Genomic DNA, 10,097 nt, shown 5'->3' on the forward strand with positions numbered 1-10,097 from the left:
GATCTTCTTGCTAGGGGATTGTGGTCTTGGAATTAATAGCGTCATAATTGTGAATTATTTTTTCATGCATTTTTAGGGAGACAAATTATAAGGAACCACGACCACTGGCCAAGTGATGTAGGATGTGCCCATTGTTGAGCTCATTTTATATATAATTTTTATCCTTAAAACTATACATTTTTGTCTATGTCTTTTAGCATTTTTAGTGTTTTAATTCTAATTTTTATTATTTAGTTAATTAGTGAATTTTATTAGTTTTGGTTATTTTTTAGATTTTATTAGGTTGCATTTATTTTTATTTAGGTTAGATTTAAAATTAGAATTTTTATTAATTAGTTTATTTGAATTTTGTAGGTTTAATTAAAATAAAGAGGGAAGCCCAAAAGAATTGCAGCGGCCCAATCACGCATTAAGCCGGCCCAAATTGGAAGAAAATGAGTGAAGATTAAAGCCCAAGGTCCGGCCCATTTCTTCAGGAAGCCGAACAGTCACAACGCCTCACCCAAAACCCTTCCGCCTTTCTCTTCAGTTTGATTAATATTGGCTCCAGCCAACTGGACGACGACACGTGGGCAGCCTTGCTCCATTTTCTCTTCCGCAAATCAGCACACCCATGTGAGCCACTGATGCCAGCAGCCAGCCGCTCCCTTTTCTCTCTCTCTCTCTCTCTCTCTCTCTCTCTCTCTCACGTTTTCCCATGCAGCAGCAACACCTGCATAACCAAGCCAGCCGCTTCTCTTTTTTCCTTCCGCCGAGAATTGCATTTGATTAATCAATTCCTCCTCTAACCAGCAGGCGCCACGTGTTCCATCTTCCAGCTGCTTCCAGATTTCTCCAGCGCCTCTTGTGCTTGTGCTGATCCTCATATAGCTGTCACCAGCTACCCTCTCAGCCTTACATAAGCTGCCACATATCCCCCCTTGTGATATTTTCTAGCCTTGGTATTTGCCTATAAATAGAAACATTCAGCCCCCTCTTCACATATTTTTTACTCTAGAATTTTAATTTCTACCGTTTCTAGTATTTCTCCTAGAATTTCTCTTTCAAGCCATTTGGCTATGATGTTTGAGAGAGAATAGGAATGTAATTTTTTCTTGCATTTTAATTAATGAAATATTAATATTATGTCTCTCTTCTTCTAATCCTTTATTTACTTTATTTCTTTTATTTTATGCAGTTCTTTATTTTATGGTTAACTTTATATTATGTCTCTCTTCTCTCTTCTCTAATCCTCTATTTACTTTATGCCTTTTATTTTATGTAGTTCTTTTCTTTATTGTTAGTAGTATTATTCATTTTATTGTTCTTTAAATTCCATGCTCATTTACTTCTTTCTTTATTTTTATTTAAGATATAAGATCATGGGTGGTCATTAAACCCCCTTACCAAGGTAAGGAGGAACCACCACCATGAACATTATTAAATGAGGTGTTTATGTGAGACCCTGTATTTTTAAGATAATTATTTTAAATATATTAAGAATTTTGGGAATTTATTTAGAATTTAAAAAGGTTTTGGTTTAAATTTTTAATTTTTGTTGTAATTTGGGCTTGACCCAAAAGTTGACTTTTAAAATTAGTGGACTTTTGATTTTGACTTTGGGCACATTGGATAGTTCTCGAGTCCACGACTTTGTAGACACGTAGCACGCGTCGATCGAAGTTACGGTTTGAATTTTTCAGACGTTCAAAGTGAAGGGCATTGTTGTAATTTTGCGTGGATGGGTTTTAAAACCCCAGAATTTTCTTTCCCTCTCCTCATTTTTCCTCTCTCCTCCTGCACACTTTCTCTCTCTCTCTCTCTCTCTCTCTCTCTCTCTCTCTCTCTCTCTCTCTCAGCTTCTCCTCGCGCACACACCCTTCCCAGTCATCACCGGCCACCCCTCTCCCCGGCGACCTCGACCTCCGGCGACGCCACCCCCTGTCACGCCCCAATCCTGATTAAAATCTAATATCTAGGAGTGAAGCGTGACTTACGTCCTAATCGCAGATTTATAAAAATTTTTCTACAATTAAGACGTGAGAATAAAATAAAAATAAAATAAAATAAAATCATATAAAATAATTGAAGAGACTAAGTAAAGTGAAAATGAAAAATAGACTTTATTTAGCAAAATACTATTCCAAGAATACCATACTAGATGTTCATCTTCTTATATATTACAATGTATTGTTAAACAAACAAAACATAGTACTCCAGCAAATTCTCTAAATTTCCCTTGGGTATTCCACATCATTGGTCATATTTCCGTCACCTGCATGATTTATTAGGGTGTGAGCTTTTAAGGCTCAGTAGGGTATATTTATCCCTCATGGCCAGTTATCACATTTAATCAATGTCTCAGTAAAAGAAAATAAACACAGATAATGATTTCAATTATATGCAATGCGAATGTGTGTACTCACTCTTTAACCATTCCCGTTGACACATACCCAAGACAAACAGACCTACACGTCCCATACCGTGCATCCTTCCACTGTGGCCCCGAATGTCCCAAGTATGAGCCAACACCCATTCGTCCCTTAAGCCCAAATATTTTGAATATAATTAATTCCACTTTTTCTTCAATAATTCTTCCACAAATCATGAGATCACCAGGTACATCTCCCTTTCTCCATGGTGTCTCTAATAAATCACGAGACCACCAAGTTCATCTCCCTCTCTTCTTGGTGTCTCAATTAATCATTTTCTTAACCTTGTTCACAATCACCCTTTCCTTATGCACTTATGATTATGCATGTAAAGATAAACATTAATGCATGTATAGAGAAATTAAATAGTACATGCATAATAATTTAACCTTACGCAATTTGAGTATAGATAAATTAAATAGTACATGCATAATAATAAATATCACAGACTTAGGAATTTCACAGTGCACACACAAGATTAATAATAAAAGCTTATTCACAAATATAGTGCACTTGATACATTTAATGAAGAAATAACATCACAAGTAATAAAGATAAATTATCACAAGAAAATAAATCACACAACATGACACAAGGATTAATTGTAATATAGTCCAATCATTGGGGAATTAGAGACCCTACCTTAATCTCTTGAGCTCGAGTTCCTTCTTGGTCCGTTCCTATGTGTTCGGGTCTAAAAGTTAAAAAAATATAGTTTAGATATAACTTAATTAGATTTAAATTTATTTCACTCTCTTTTTAAGGAGAGTGTAACTCACACTCTAACTTAGAGGTGTCGGATTGACGCGAAACTTATACCATTGGACTCGTATCGAAAAATAGAGTTAGGGGGGTGAAAATTGGGCGAAAAAGGTCGCCGAAAACAGCCGCACGCGCCACCACGCGCCGGCGGTGCGAGTGGGGTGGCTGGCCGGGCACTGTTCATCGTCACTTTAAACAGCCCCTGTTTTTTTTTCCAGATTTCCAGTTTTTTTATCTCATTTTTGACTCGACTTTTGACCTATCAAACGTTCACCAAATTGAGCAAACTTATACTTGTTTTAAAGCTCTGCATCACCTCTTTACAACCATATAAAGAACATGAAAAACGGACTGTTAAAACTCAAGTTATAAGGCTCGAAAGGAGGCCATACAAACATGCGAATTTTCTGGAAAAAATTCCAGATTTTTCATATTCCTTTGTTTTTCATTTTCCTTCAATTCCAAACCGCAAAACATGTTTCTAAGGCTATAATAAGACTATCTACAACCAAATTTTAGTTTTACAACATAAAAGAAAGGCATGTAAATAAAATTATAAAACAACAAGTTTTGAGAAAATTTGTTAAGGACACCCATGTTTCCATGGGTTCCTTAAGCTCACCTTTTTATACCCCCCTTGAGTTCTAGAGAGGCTAAAAGCTGTGAGTTCCTACAGTAAAGAAAAACACAGAGACTAAGAGAGGTTAGTTTAAGGAAAGTTTAAAGAAAAACTTTTAAGATAAAAAATTTCAGTTTCTAACCTTTAGAGTTTCTAACCTCTCCTTCTTTAACTCTTTCTAGTTCACTCTCTCTCTCTCTCTCTCTCTCTCTCTCTCTTTCTCTTTTTCTCTCGGGTTTCTTCTTTGTCTCCTCTGTTCAGTTTTCTTTGTGCTGCTCTTTTTGTTGCTCAAGACTATTCTTATAGTCTAATTGGCAAACATCTTCAGTTAAGAGGGATGTATCAGTTAAGAGGGATGTATCTAATGATTATTTAGATAAGGATTATCCCTAAAGGAATCACCACCCTTGATCAAAGCTTAGGTGTGCTAGTTTTGAGAAAGCTAATGGCGTTGGTGATTATCTTCAAACCCTTTCAGATTTTTTTTTTTTTTTTTTTTTTTTTTTTTTTTAAGTTGGGCTTTTCATTTCTTGTAAAACAATTGGGCTAAAGCCCAAACTTAAGAGTTTAACCCAAATTTAAAGCCCAATAAATATTATTATTATTATTATTAATATATATATATATATATTTTTTTTTGGACATTACAATCTACCCACCTAAAAAAAAAATTTCGTCCTCGAAATTTAGACGTACCTGTGTCAAAAATCTCTGGATATTTTTTGCGCATGTCAGATTCTAATTCCCATGTAGCTTCTTCTACATTCCCATGTTGCCACAAAACCTTGACTAATGGAATGGTCTTTGTGCGCAAAACTTGTTCTTTGTGATCGAGTATCTGAATTGGTCGATCTTCAAAAGATACTTGCTCATCAACGTTGAGTTCTCCCCAGTCCAAAACGTGTGCTGGATCTGGTTCATACTTCCGAAGCATAGATATATGAAAAACATTATGGATACTAGAGAGTTGAGGAGGTAATGCTAATCGATATGCTACCTCTCCAATCCGTTCGAGAATTTCAAACGGTCCGATAAATCTTGGAGCAAGTTTCCCAGATTTCCCAAACCTCTTAACTCCGCGTCGTGGCGAGACTTTGAGAAAAACATGATCGCCCACGTTGTATTCTAGTGGCCTTCTTCGTCGGTCTGCATAATTCTTTTGCCGACTTTGAGCAGTAAGCAAGCGTTGTCTGATGATCTTTATCTTCTCTGTGGCTTCTTGGACCAAGTCTGGTCCTAACAAAATATCTTCTCCCACTTCAGCCCAACACAAAGGCGATCTACAAGGTCTTCCATAGAGTGCTTCATAGGGTGCCATCCCTATGCTAGACTGGTAGCTGTTGTTATAGGCAAATTCTGCTAATGGTAGGTGGTCTTCCCAATTTCCTTGAAAATCTAGTATGCATGCCCTCAACATGTCTTCCAAAATTTGGATAGTTCTCTCAGACTGTCCGTCCGTTTGGGGATGAAAAGCGCTGCTGAGGTTCAGTTTCGTTCCAAGTGCATGCTGTAAACTTCCCCATAATCGAGAAGTGAATTTAGAATCTCTGTCTGAAACAATCGAAATTGGGATTCCGTGTAGTCTTACTATCTCCCTAATGTATAGCTTTCCCAATGTTTCGGTGGAATCAGTGGTTTTTACGGGTAGAAAATGAGCAGATTTGGTTAAACGATCTACAATAACCCATACAGCATCTCGTCCCTTTGACGATCGCGGTAGCCCCGTCACGAAGTCCATTGTGATGTTATCCCATTTCCATTCAGCTACAGGTAGTGGTTGGAGCATCCCTGCTGGTTTTTGGTGTTCTGCTTTCACCTGTTGGCACGTGAGGCACTTTGCAACATAAGTCGCTATTTCTTTTTTCATGCCCTTCCACCAGTATTGTCGCCGAAGATCGTGGTACATCTTAGTGCTACCTGGATGGATGGTGTAGGTAGAAAAATGAGCTTCATGTAATACTTCGTCTCGCAAATTCGGGACTTCAGGCACGTATATCCTTCCCAGGTATCTTAATCCACCGTCTTTGGGAACGGTCCATCCTTCATTTTCACCTTCTGCAGCGAGCTTTTCACGTATGGATTTGCAGAATGCATCTTCTTGTTGCTTTTCAATGACTTTTTCCTTTAAGCTTGGTTGAGCAATTAAATTGCAAAGATAAGCATCATTGTTATTGGCGTCAACGTATAGATTATATTCACGAATGGCTTCTACAACCTTCCACTTCTGAATCCGTAAGCTTCCCACCGTTCCTTGAGATTTTCTACTCAATGCATCTGCGACTACGTTAGCTTTTCCTGGGTGATAATGTAGTCCAAAATCATAGTCTTCTAAATACTCCATCCATCTTCGTTGTCTCAAGTTAAGCTCCTTTTGCGAGAAAAGGTACTTCAAACTTTTGTGATCGGAATAAAGTTCAAAACGTTCGCCATATAAGTAATATCGCCATACCTTCAAAGCATGAATAATAGCTGCAAGCTCCAAATCGTGTGCAGGATAATTCTTTTCATGTGACTTTAGTTGTCGAGAAGTATAGGCTATGACCTTGTCAGATTGCATTAAGACACCTCCTAATCCTTGTAAAGAAGCATCAGTGTAGACTACATAGCCTATACCTCGCTCAGGAATGATTAGTACTGGGGCAGTGGTTAATCGCTTTTTTAGTTCCTGGAATGAATTCTCGCACTCCTCGTTCCACTCGAACTTTGCCCCCTTACGTGTCAACTTTGTCATTGGGGCAGCGAGTCGGGAGAAATCTTTTATGAATCTTCTGTAGTAGCCGGCTAGCCCAAGGAAACTCCGTATTTCAGTGACATTTTTTGGTTGATTCCATTTCAACACTGCATCAACTTTGGAAGAATCTACTGATATACCTTCTTTAGAAATCACATGCCCTAAGAATTTTACCTCTGTTAGCCAAAACTCACATTTGCTAAACTTGGCATATAACTTGTGTTCTCTCAGCGTTTGTAAGACGTAATGCAAGTGTTGTTCATGTTCTTCTTTAGATGAGGAATAGACGAGGATGTCATCGATGAATACGATCACGAACCGATCTAGGTAAGGTCGAAAAATTCGGTTCATCATATCCATGAAGGCTGCTGGTGCGTTCGTTAAGCCGAATGGCATCACCAAGAATTCGTAATGCCCGTATCGAGTTCGAAAGGCTGTCTTTGGTACATCTTCCTCCTTGATACGAAGCTGGTGGTATCCAGATCGAAGGTCTATCTTGGAAAAGAAACAAGATCCTCTTAGTTGATCAAATAAATCATCGATCCGAGGCAGCGGGTATTTGTTCTTTATTGTGACTCTATTCAGCTGGCGGTAGTCGATACACATCCTGAGAGATCCGTCTTTCTTCTTCACGAAAAGAGCTGGAGCACCCCATGGTGATGTGCTGGGACGAATGAACCCTTTTTCTTGCAATTCCTGAAGTTGAGTCTTCAGCTCCTTAAGCTCTGCCGGTGCCATTCGATGTGGAGGTATAGAGATAGGTGATGTGCCTGGATAAACTTCTATGGTGAACTCTATTTCTCTTTTCGGGGGTAATCCGGGCAAATCATCTGGAAATACATCTTCGTATGCTCGCACCACTGGGATGAATTCAATCTGCGGTCCATCTTCTTTTTCGATCTTGAGGTTAGCGATTAAGCTCCTAAAGTCATCCTCTTTTAAGTTAACAGTTAATCTAGGATGGTGAGTTTCCCTATTCCCGTAAAATTTAAATGTTTGTCCATCCGATGTACTTACCGTTACCATTTTTCTTCTACAGTCGATAATAACTTGGTATTGTGTGAGCCAATCCATTCCGAGGATGATATCGTACTCCGACATGTCCATTATCATCAAATCAAAATATACTTTATGACCCGCTATTTCTATCATGCAATTTTTACATATTCTATCAATTTTTCTAGCACCTCCTAACGGAGACCCAACTTTCAGTGGAAAATTCATGAATTCAGATTCTAACTCAAGGATGGATGCAAATGACTTTGAGATGAAAGAATGTGTAGCGCCAGAGTCAAACAATATTTTAGCCCAAGAATTAAATACTAGGAATGTACCTTCCACCATCTCTGGTTCTGTTGATTCCGCCTTTGCTCCCATAGCATACACTCTTGCCTGGGCAGGTTGTTCAGAACGTTTTATACCAGGTGGAGGTTTAGGTCTTATTTGAGTGGGTTGTCTTCCGGGACGTGGTGGCTGTTGTACCATCGGTGGCCTCCATTGGTTCTGTTGTGGCGGGTACGGAGTACGGTATTGGAATTGAGGTGCGTGAGGAGCCTGGTATGTCTGCAATTGTGGACAGAATCGTTGGGAATGCCCAGCTTGCCGGCAGTGGTAACAAATTATTGAGTCTCGGTTTACCACACTTGATCTTGGTGGCGGAAGTTGAGAAGGTCCAAACCTTGGGCGCTTGCTGCTTGGTCCTCCACTTGCATTCTTATGAATCCAATTTTTCCTTACCTCTGGAGTACTTCGTTCAGCTATAAGTGCTCGATCTACGACATCTGCATAACGAGTTAATTTGAGGATATCCACTTTTTCTTTGATTGCAGGTCGAAGACCTTCCTCGAACCTTTTTGCTTTTGTAGCATCATCAGGTATCATGTAAAGCGCAAAACGTGATAGTTCTTCAAATTTGGCTTGATACTGGACCACAGTCATTTCCCTTTGGAGAAGGTACATGAATTCACGTGCTTTTGCTTCTCGTACAACTCCAGGAAAATATTTTTCAAGGAAGATCCTCTCAAACTCTTGCCAAGTCATATTTTCTGTGTCTTGCATCCCTTGAACTGATTCCCACCAATGATATGCCTGTCCCTCAAGATAAGAACTGGCAATAGTTACTCGTAGTCCTTCTGGTACCCTCTGATTCATTATACTTCTTCTGATTTGACGTAACCATTCTTCTGCTACTATTGGATCTGGTATACCTTTAAAGACAGGGGGTCGAGATTTTCGAAATTCTGCTTGAATTCGCATGACTCGTTCCACTTCATCTTCTTCGTGACGTCCTCGATTGCTTTCACGAATCGCATTTGCCATGTCTTGAATAGCGGCGATTACTCCATCGTTTCCATTCAACACGTGGTTCGCATCCTCTGCTTCTCCAGCCATCTTTTTAGAATAAGAGTTAATGCTAGTTAGCATTTCTACAAATATAAAATAATTTCCAAACTTATTTACCGCAAATACATATATAATCTATAACCACACCACAAAAAGGGTAAACAACCATTTAATATTATAGTTAGAAATCTAGGTTTTTTTTTTTTTTTTACTTTGTCATCTTTTACAACTCCTACCCTCCATTTTCCTTTTCCTAGTGTCTAAGTCAAAAATATTTCCAAAACATTCCCCAAAATATTTCCACCAAAATATTTCCAGCTGCCAAAATCAACCCCCCCTAAATATGGTCATATTTAAGCTAATTTTTAGTGCACTCTATCCTACTCGTCGTCAGAACTATCATCTGTGACTGGTGGTGGGGGTGTGTGGGGCTCGCCACAAGCTAACTCTGTAGAAATCTCTGTCACAGGTGCCACTGCTGCTATAGGTATTGCTTCCATAACCTGTTGTTCTGCATGTAAATTTTGTGCTACTGCTATCTCACGGGAAATCTCATAAATCTCATCATCCATAGCCAACTCTAATGCCCCAACTAAAGCCCGAGCCTGTCCTCTTACACTGTGTCGAACCATCTCCCTTTGAGATGCCGGTGCAAGGTGAGGAAACAAAATCAAGATATCTCTAATCTCATTAATCAAAAAGTTACGAGCATCCTGATTGATCGCTTCATCATATACCGCTTGGTTAAGAGGAGCTATCCCCTCAGGACCGATGCGATAACCCCCCCATCTATCCATTCCTTCAATTACATCCATACTGTCAACATAATTAATTTGTCCATAGGGTTAGTAGAACATAAACAAATAAATATTGAATACAAACAGCAAACAAAAATCAATCATATACATACATATATTATTTCTTTTACCTTTTAAAATCGTAGATGAAATATAATCCTACTCAATTTGTCCCATTTCTCAAACCTATAAGCTCTGATACCAACTTGTCACGCCCCAATCCTGATTAAAATCTAATATCTAGGAGTGAAGCGTGACTTACGTCCTAATCGCAGATTTATAAAAATTTTTCTACAATTAAGACGTGAGAATAAAATAAAAATAAAATAAAATAAAATCATATAAAATAATTGAAGAGACTAAGTAAAGTGAAAATGAAAAATAGACTTTATTTAGCAAAATACTATTCCAAGAATACCATACTAGATGTTCAT

The 10,097-nt window shown here is 38.5% G+C and overlaps 1 long non-coding RNA gene across 1 annotated transcript; it reads right to left on the bottom strand.

Annotated features, from left to right (window-relative positions):
• Positions 1-2,148: 2,148 nt before the first annotated feature.
• On the bottom strand, positions 2,149-3,875 carry LOC147273196 (uncharacterized). The gene is made up of 3 exons (XR_015119768.1): positions 3,796-3,875; positions 3,054-3,105; positions 2,149-2,254 (listed from the first exon to the last, which is right to left on the bottom strand). It is a non-coding gene; the product is annotated as an uncharacterized LOC147273196 (long non-coding RNA).
• Between the last annotated feature and the right edge of the window lie 6,222 nt (positions 3,876-10,097).

Source organism: Dryas octopetala, chromosome 9 (genome assembly GCF_963921425.1).
Source record: "Dryas octopetala chromosome 9, drDryOcto1.1, whole genome shotgun sequence".
NCBI lineage: Eukaryota > Viridiplantae > Streptophyta > Magnoliopsida > Rosales > Rosaceae > Dryas > Dryas octopetala.